A 10,170-nucleotide genomic window follows, 5' to 3' on the forward strand; every position below is an offset into this window, starting at 1 on the left:
AAGCCCAAGCCCCACAGCCCAGCAAGGGAGGCCAAAGCCAAAGCTCAAGGGCTTCGGCCCCAGGCAGAGGGCCTGTAACATGAGCCCCACCACCCAGGGCTGAAGTTCTTGGGCTTTGGCTTCAGCCCTGGGCGCTGGGGCTCAGGTTTTGGCTCTGGACCTGGGCCCCAGAAAGTCTAAGCTAACCCTGGCAACCTCATTAAAATGGGGTAGCAACCCACTTTGGGGTCCTGACCCACATGACCCACAGTTTGAGAACTGCTGGACTAGATAATGCTGATGCCAATCTGTCCGGGGGGGTGTCATAACTATAAAGAGAAGGGTAACAACCCTCCTGTATACAATACTATAAAATCTTTCCTGGCCAGAGGCACCAAAATCCTCTTACCTGGGTTAAGAAGCTCAGGTAACCTGGCTGACACCTGACCCAAAGGCCCAATAAGGGGACAAGATACTTTCAAATCTTCGAGGGAGCGGGGGGGAAAGGCTTTTGTTTATGCTCTTTGTTTTTGGTGGTGTTCACTCTTGGGACTAAGAAGCACTGGACATCAACCCATGTTCTCCAAATCTTTCTGAACAAGTTTCTCATATTTCAAACTTGTAAGTAACAGCCAGGCAAGGCATCTTAGTTTATCTTTGTTTTTTCAATTTGTGAATTTTTCCCTTTGCTAGAGGGAGGTTTATCCCTGTTTTGTTGTAACTTTGAAAATAAGGCTAGAGAGGGTTCCTCTGTGCTCTTTGAATCTGATTACCCTGTAAAGTTATTTTCCATCCCGATTTTACAGATATGATTTTTACATTTTCTTTTTAATAAAATCCTTCTTTTAAGAACCTGACTGAGGTTTCCATTGTCCAAAGACCCAGGGGTTTGTGTCTTTGATCACTTTGTAATCAATTGGTTAGGATATTATTCTCAAGCCTCCCCAGGAAACGGGGTGTAAAGGCTTGGGGGGATATTTTGGCAGAAGAGGAACTCCAAGTGGTCCTTTTCCTGTTTCTTGTTAAATCACTTGGTCGTGGCAGCGTACCAAGTTTTAACCTAAGCTGGTAGAAGTAAGCTTAGGGGGCTTTCATGCGGGTCCCCACATCTGTACCCTAGAGTTCAGAGTGGGGAAGGAACCCTGACAGCGTGTCACACAGATACAGATATATCACACATGTTTTTAACACATGATACAAAGATGATACAAACATACACAGGATCATCATACTTGGCAAATCATAATTTTTCCACTGATACCTGACATAACATATCTTGTAGGGTTCATTTCAATTTTGTAATATTGGTATCAATAATCTTATAAATGGTCACTTATATGCTGTACAGCATCACAGGGTGAACCAAGTACGGGAACAGTACTTGAGGTACTTTGTAAACTGTCATCAAAACAACTGGTCTGTGCTCCTGACATATGCAGTTTTCCTACAGTAATATTGACCATATAGGTAGGAGCCCCTTTTTCACTAATTATGGGTTCTATCCCCATTTCCACCTGGTGTTACCAGTGGTCTCCCCGAATCCTGCCACCACCGACTGGATCCAACAGATGTATCTGATTCAAGAACTCATGAATCATTTAGAATAGCGTAAGAAGACTTACAAGAGGTATGTGAACTGTCAGCAAAAAGCTCCAATATTTATGTAAAAGCAGCAAAGAGTCCTGTGGCACCTTATAGACTAATAGACGTATTGGAACATGAGCTTTCGTGGGTGAATACCCACTTTGTCGGATGCACCACAGGACTCTTTGCTGCTTTTACACATCCAGACTAACACAGCTACCCCTCTGATACTTGACACCAATATTTATGGTAGGCCAGAAGGTATGGCTCACTGCCAAACACCTTCAGACCCAAACAACCCTCCCGCAAATTGGACCACCCATGCCTGGGACCCTTCCTGCTAGGCCAGCAGACTAACCTGATTACATTCACACACATTCCCTGTTTCACACTCAGTTTTCCATGTGTCCATTCTGAAGCCTTACATGGAGAACCTCTTCCATGACTGAATCACATCCCTGCTTCCACCAGTTGAAATCCAGGGTCACGAGGTATATGAAGCACATGCCATTTTCGGTTCCTGATAGACGTGTGGCTTTCTGTACTAGCTGATGGACTGGGAAGGTTATAATCCTACTTGGGAAGCGGCCTCCCCTGTTCATGCCCCTGACCTGTTGGAAGAATTCCAAAAGGCTCAACCAGACAAGTCTAGACCAACACCACCCCAAAGGGGGGCCTGAAAGAAGGGATGATGTAAGAACCTGCAGGGCTAAAACTTGGACCATGGGGGTTCTGGGCTGCTGATGTCTCCAAATCACCCCAGGAGCTTAGGCTGGGCTCACCCAGGAGGATCCTGTGAGGCTGGGCCCAGCAGGAAGTACCACCCAGCAGGACCCGAGTGGCAGCTCCTTGCAGCCCACTAATTGGCTGGTACTTAAACCAGGAAGCCATGACAGGGAGTTGTCTGAGCAACACAACAGATTACCTGTCTGTCTTGATTCAGACCCTGTGCATGAGAGATCCCAGACTTCAGCTTCTGACCCTGCCTGCCTCCTGATTCTTGGTTTACCCTCCAGCCTATCTTGGATTTTGACCTCCCAGTAACTGTACCCTGCCTGCCTCCTGATGTCTGACTCTTGGTTTGTCCTCCAGCCTGTCTCAGACTCTGACTGGCTGGTATCCGACTTGGCCTGACTCCCGACTCCCACTAGGTCTGACTATCCCTGACCTAGTTGTGACACTATGATAGGTATATATGAGAGGGAAACAAAAGGATTGAGTAATTTTGGCCATTATTATTCAAATGAAGTTTCTCCTTCACCAGTGGTTGAAGAATAATGTTCTTAGGAGAAATCAATGAAGAATTGCACACTTTCAAAATGGCTACTATCTCCTTTTGTTCTCAACAAGACTGAAGTCACAGGCTGCTTAGTAAAGGTCCTTTTATCAAAATGGCAGTATTACAGCTGGGGAGTTACAGAAGAAGAGAAATCCTAGAGACCCATGTGCTCCAAACCCCTTTCCCTGCTAAGGAAAGTAGCTGGCTGCAGACCCAGTCTCTTCCAGACTCTAAGGCTTGTGCTGCTGCAGACTGGCATACAGCAGCCAGAGTATACTGGGAATCTGGCTCTATTTTTTTTTTTAAAGATTCAAGGTTGATAACTCAAAAGATAATGAAGCAAATAATTAAGCAATCAATTTGCAAACACCTAGAAGATACTAAGGTGATAAAAAACAGTCAGCATGGCTTTGTCAAGAACAAATTCTGTCAAAACAACCTAATAGCTTTCTTTGACAGGGTAACATGCCTTCTGGAAGTGGTCGATGTGGTATATCTTGACTTTAGTAAGGCTTTTGATACTGTCTCACATGACCTTCTCATAAACAAACTAGGGAAATGTTGTTTGTCCTTTGAATTCACTGATGGGTTTGGTTTCTGTGACATGTGAGTGGCTGATCAGGCCAATTTGAGTTTTGAACCGTCTGTGGCACACTGAACAAGAGAGGCCACTATGGGTTCCTTGATTAGCAGCGGACATGTTGCTGTTGTGAGATTTACGCTGCTGGCGCTTCTGCTCTGCCTCAATAGTTCTCATCTGCTCATAGACTGTAGCTCCAATATGGATGAGATTTTTGCCAAGTAGAATGACCATGAGCAAGATCTTCCCAAAACTCTGGGTCAATGTTGAAAACTCTCAAGGATAATTTGAGGGCGTCTTTGAAATATTTCTTCTGGCTTCCCTGAGAGCACTTTCCCTCTTTTAATTCACCATAAAAGATCTTCTTTGACAGTCATTCATCTGACATTCTGGTGACATGGCCTGCCCATCTCATCTGTGATTTTATCAACAGAGTATGGATGCTTGAAATACCTACCCATATGAGACCTTCTCATAAACAAAGTAGAGAAATAGAACCTAGATGGAGCTATTATAAAGTGGGGGCATAACTGGTTGGGAAACCATTCCCAGAGAGTAGTTATCAGTGGTTCAAGCTGGAAGGGCATATTGAGTGGGATCCCACAGGGATCAGTTCTGGGTCTGGGTCTGTTCAACATCTTCATCAATGATTTAGATAATGGCACAAAGAATGCACTTTTTGTGGACAATACCCAGCTGGGAGCTTTGGAGGACAGGATTAAAATTCAAAATGAGCTGAACAAGCTCAAGAAATGGTCTGAAGTAAATAGGATGAAATTCAATAAGGATTTGAATTAAGGAAATTTCAATAATTCAATGCAAAATACTCCACTTAGGAAGGAACAATCAGTTGCACACATACAAAAAGGGAAATGACTACCTAGGAAGGAGTACTGAGCAGGGGCTGCTCTAGGCACTAGCAAAGCAAGCACCTGCTTGGGGCAGCCCATTTACAGGGGCGGCAGGGATCCAGCATGGGAGCTGAGAACCAACAGGGGGCTCTGGGAGCTGTAGTTCCTTGGTTAGCTCCCTGCTTGTAGAGCCAGCCCTGGAGCAGGGAAAGAACTACATTTCCCAGCATTCCCTTGGCCACTACCAACTGGAAAAGAAGGAGGGGGACCTCATGCGGCAGTGTGCTGTGAGTGGAGAGTTGCACTGTGAATGGTAAGGATACCATATTTTAACATTCAAAAAACAGGACACTCCACCGGGAGGGAAGCCCCCCCATGCCACCATCCACTCCCTCCGCCTGCCCCCCACAGAAACCCCAACCCATCCAACCCCCCCACTCCCTGTCCCCTGATCACCCCCTCCCGGGACCCCTGCCCCCAACTGCCCCCCAGGACCCCACCCCCTATCTAAGCCTTCCTTCTTGTCCCCAACTTCCCCCTCCTGAGACCCCCCCCAACTTCCCCCTAGGATCCCACCCCCTACCTGTCCCCAACAAACCCCTGGGACTCCCATGCCTATCCAACCACTGCCTGTCCCTTGACTGCCCCCCCGAACCTCTGACCCATCTACCCCCCACCCCTGACTGCCCCCCCGAACCTCCGCCCCATCCAACCCCCCAACTCCCTGTCCCTTGACTGCCTCCCCAGAATCCCCTACCCCTTCTCCATCCTTCCAGCCTCCTTATCGTGCCACTCAGACCAGCGTGTCTGGCTCCGCACAGGGCCAGACACACTGCTGCATACATGCTGCCGTATTCCCGCATGGAGCACACAGCCTCCCCCCCCCACACACATCCAGCACCTGCCTTCCGGATCTGAACACCTCAAAATTCAGGAGTGCTCAAGCTCAGTTTGGACAGCTGTTACTTCATTTCTCCCAAATCAAATATACTGATCCATTGTAACTTGCTGTAGAAAAAGTAGGATAAAATTGAGCAAGAAATGCTTCCCAGTGGTTATTAGGACTGGAATTGCTATTTTCAACAGCCATTGCCTTCTTTTTGTTTGTTTGTTTAAAAGGAAGACAGTGATATTGCATTGGCAAATTCCCCATAGAAAGAAAGAGTGGAACAAAAGAATAATAAAGGCACCTCAACTTCTCCTCATTTATGGAGGACAGTCTTATAATATGCATCCAGATATCCTCCAATCACACAAGCTGAAAATTGTTCTACTTTACTGCAGCTCTGTAACCACATGGGAACCAATCCTGTCTGTGTTTTGTGCACATCCAAAATTCTTGCTGAATGACCCACCCTGGGAGCAAGTTACCAGTGACCCAGGGCTGTGGCGGAAGGAGGGTGCGGGGGGGGGGGGGAGAGCCCAGGGCTGGGGTGGCAGGAGGTGTGTGTGTGGGGCACTGGTGGTGGGGAAGGCGGGAGCCCAGGGCGGGGTGGCAGGGGGGTGGAGGGAGGGCACTAGTGGGGGGGATAGGGGAAAGCCCAGCGCTGGGGCGACAGGGGGTGAGGGGGGGGCAGGGCTGGGGCAGCAGAGGGGTGAGGTGGGGGGGAGCCCATTACTGGGACAGGGGGCAGGCAAAATTTGTTTTGCTTGGCACGGCAAAAAACCTAGAGCCAGCCCTGGTACTGCAGAAAGGGATCTGGGGGTCATAGTGGATTACAAGCTAAATATGAGTCAACAGTGTTTTGCAAAAAAAAGCAAACATCATTCTGGGATGTATTAGTAGGAATGTTGTAAGCAAGAAGTAATTCTTCTTCTCTACTCTGCATTGATTAGGCCTCAACTGGAGTATTGTGTCCAGTTCTGAGTGCCACATTTCAGGAAAGATGTGGACAAATTGGAAAAAGTCCAGAGAAGAGCAACAAAAATGACTAAAGGTCTAGAAAACATGACCTATGAGGAAAGATTAAAAAAAAATTGCAGCAAGGATGATTTAGGTTGGACATTAGGAAAAACTTCCTGTCAGTGTAGCTAAGCACTGGACTAAATTGCCTAGGAATGTTGTGGAATCCCCATCCTTGGAGATTTTTAAGAGCACGTTAGACTAACACCGGCCAGGGATGGTCTAGACCAGTGGTTCTCAACCAGGGGTCTGCAGCCCTCTGGGAGGCCTCAAGCCTTTTCAGGGAGGATGTGGGACCCTGCAGCTGGAACCCAGAGCCTAAGCCTTGGTGCCCCCCCGCTGCAGGGCTGAAACCCTGAGCTCCCGGTGCCCCGCACTGTGGGGCTAAAGCTGGGAGCTGTGGGGTGGAAGCCCCAAATGCTGGTTGCCCCCCCTCCTCACAGTGCCAGAGCAGAGCACTCCCAAGGGCAGCTCCACCCCACTTCCTCCTCTCCCCTCCCCCAAAGCCCCGCCCCGTGGCCAGGTTGGAGGCAAGAAGCTGGAGTCGGGCAGTGTGGGCAGCTGCTGCTCTGGCTGGTGCCATGGAGCGGGCAGCCACATCGCTCTGTCTCCTGCTGCTGGTGTCTGGGGTTGTGGCTGCTCTTCAGCTCACGCAGCTGGTAAGAGCTGCCCAGGCAGGATGACCCAGCTCAGTGCCTGGCAGAGCCCTTGGGGAGCAGTGGCCACAGGGGAGCCTTCCTGGCACACAGCCCCTAGTTACTCTGTCCCTGAGCTATCCCACTGCCCACATACAGCCCCTAGCTACCCCACTCCCTGCACTCTGAGCTATCCCCCCTGCCCTCACACAGCCCTTAGCTACCCCCTTCCCTACTCCCTGGGCTACCCCCTGCCAGCACACAGCCCCTAGTGACCTCCACCCTGAGTTACCCCCAGACCCACACACAGCCCTAGCTAGCCCGCTGCCCGTACACAGCCCCAGCTACCCCCCCCCCCGCCTGCACACAGCCCGTAGTTACCTCCTCCCTGTACCCTGAGCATTTTTCAAACCTTTTGAGCTGAACCCCCACCACACACAACCTAGACAAGCTCAGTGGTCTGCTGAGATGAGTGAAGGCGTGGAAGTTGCGCCACTTCCATGGACCCAGCCATGCGGAGCTGGCCCAAGCCCCGCCAGCCCCTTCCCCCCCCCAGAAATAAAAGTCAAAGTATGCCTAAGCATGAGGGCCCTCCCTGGGCCCGGAGCCCCAAGTCTCCCACCTTCCTGGCTGGGCCCTGGAGTTTTTATAGCATGTTGATGGAGGCCTCAGAAAGAAAAGGGTTGAGAACCCCTGGTCTTGATAATACTTAGTCCTGCCATGAGTGCAGGGGATTGGACTAGATGGCCTCTCAAGGTCCCTTCCAGTCCTACGATTCTATGAGTCTATGATATTTCATATCTTCAGATCATTAGACATATCACACTAACATTTTCTTTGGATTTATTATTTATGTGACATTTTAAATCATTAAGAAAAAAAATTAAAACAACAAAGACATTCCCAGATAAAAACAATATTAAAATGGATATAAGGGTTGTGAGAACATATTAGTAACTTTGGGTATAATACTTCAAAGGTATGCTGGACTTATCCCCAAAAAAGCTTGTTAAGGTATAGAATTGAACTCAAACAAATCTGCTCTGTATTGACACCAAGAGGAAGATAAACTCAAATGTGTTTTACAAACATCAGTTTAATCTAATTTGGGACTACAAACATTAAAAGGAATTTATTATAATCTTATGACTATTGCATGGTGTCACTTCAGTGCAGAGTTAAGGTTGTTTGGGTGCCCTAACTGTGCATTTATAACCCACTAGTCAGTGACTGCGAACTAGGTTACATTAACATTTAGATTTCTTTTAAATTTAACCTTGCCTTTCAATTTCCTCAATTTATAATGCTTATTTTGAGATAATTCCAAAACCCCTTTAATGCGTTTTTACCCTAAATTACTGAAACGTACTCTCAACATTGCCTCCATCTTAATGTGTTTTTGGTCTGGATTATAATAACTTGATCAAGGGACATGTGTGCAGTAGCCAGGCCCCATGACCCAGTTATAGTTGTAGTACATATGGGGCCAAAGTGTACAATTTAAATCCATAAGGGAGTGTCTGGGCTAAATATCCCATCAGGGATAGTTGCAGTTGGTGACAATGGGAATATGACTGAAGATTAGGGCAAGAGATACTGCACAGAGGTGAGCATTACAGCTGGGGAATCACAGAAGGGAAATCCTAGAGACCTATGTGTTCCGAACCCCATTCCTTGAAAAGGAAAGAGTTAATATCGTAACTTCTGATGGCTCTGACACTACTGTTCTTGATTTCATGAGCTATTAGGGTCATGGATCTAGATTGCTGGCTGAAGACCCGGTCTCTGTCAGAATTGTAGGCTCTAATATCTGTCAACTTCTCAAAAAAGGTAATTAAATATATTTTTCTGATTGAACCCCCTTTAAATAGCACATGATGCAAGAAACTGTAATATGTCCCAGTGGGGAAAAAAAGACTATCTTGACCAGGGGAAGGAGTGCATTGAAATATGGGGAGCAAAATAATGTGCTATCCGCAGCACCAGAAGGATTTGGGGTAAAATAACAGGCAGGAATATTTTATGGGAAGGAGAAATCTGGAACTTAAAGGGGACCCACAACAGAAAACAAAATTGAGCTTTTGCCATTTTGTTATTCCTTTAGGAGGGATAAAGAGGGCCTGAGAGGGTTTCTTTTTTAAAATCTGCCCCTCTATTTTTTACCTCAGAGATTAGAAGACTTGTCTTCCTTGTTGTTGTTGGAAGACTCCTTAACAAGACCAGAAAACTGGAGATGGAGATTTCTCAGCCTTTAATTGAAGGGGGAAGAGAAGAGAGAGGGGTGTTGAATGTTTAATAAAGACATATTTCCTCCCAGCTGATTTTCAAGAATTTGAATTAAATAGTTAACTAACAAAAACCAAAGTGTTTTAAACAGCCTGGATCCAGTGACAGGAGACTCGGGGCCCCTGTCTGTATTCACAGTCATATCTGCTCACATCAGAAACATTTTTTAAACTCTTTTTTACTCTTAGTGACACTGCAGAGACTGATAGCAGTGGGCGTGTGAGATGGTTCTATTCCACATTGTGCATCAGCAGCAGAATTGTTACGTTCCAAATGCAGGGCTAAACTCTTATCTTACACCTCTGCAACCACATTCAAAACAGAGGGCCTGATTCTCCACTCCCTGGCAACCAGTGCACTCAATTTACACCTGTGTCCAACTCTATGGCTTGAACTTTCTCCCACACTTAAGTAAGGGCAGCTCTACAGTTAAAACGCTGCATTTGTGCAGCTGCACTGAAGCAGCAGTGCTGCTGTAGCACTGTAATGAAGATGCTCTATGCTGATGGGAGAGAGCTCTCCCATTGGTGTAGTTAATCCACTTCCCCAGGAGGCAGTAGCTATGTCAACTGGAGAAGCACCCCGAGCAGCACAGTTATACCAATGTCTGTAGTGTAGACCAGACCTAAATCTGGAGTAGCTCCATTGAAATGAGTGAAGTTCCATCAGTGTAAGTGGGAAAAGAATCACGCCCAACTGTTCGGATCTGGTAGTTTTACACTCTTAATGCAGTTAAGTATGTAGGATTGAGCTGAAATAAACATTAATTCTAAACAGTTATGAACGTTGCAAACCTTTCAATGACCTACATGATGAAGCAGCAATTTATTTACTTAGAATATGGCACCACAAGCAGGTTAGGAGGACCTGAGAAGACAAGGAGAACAATTTTTGGGCTGTTTTGTTAAATACCAGGGCTAGTATTATTTTTTTTAATGGTCTTATTAAAGACAGAGTTTGGAAAGCACTCTATTTAAATTAAAGACAGTTCTAATTTAAAAATTGACGAGAAGCATTGATACTGTTTAGCTAAAATTTTGATATCAGATTAGAAATAGTATCAAATTTTGCAC

This window comes from Mauremys mutica, unplaced genomic scaffold (assembly GCF_020497125.1).
Source record: "Mauremys mutica isolate MM-2020 ecotype Southern unplaced genomic scaffold, ASM2049712v1 000286F_np12_subseq_100878:217937_obj, whole genome shotgun sequence".
Taxonomy (NCBI): Eukaryota; Metazoa; Chordata; order Testudines; family Geoemydidae; genus Mauremys; species Mauremys mutica.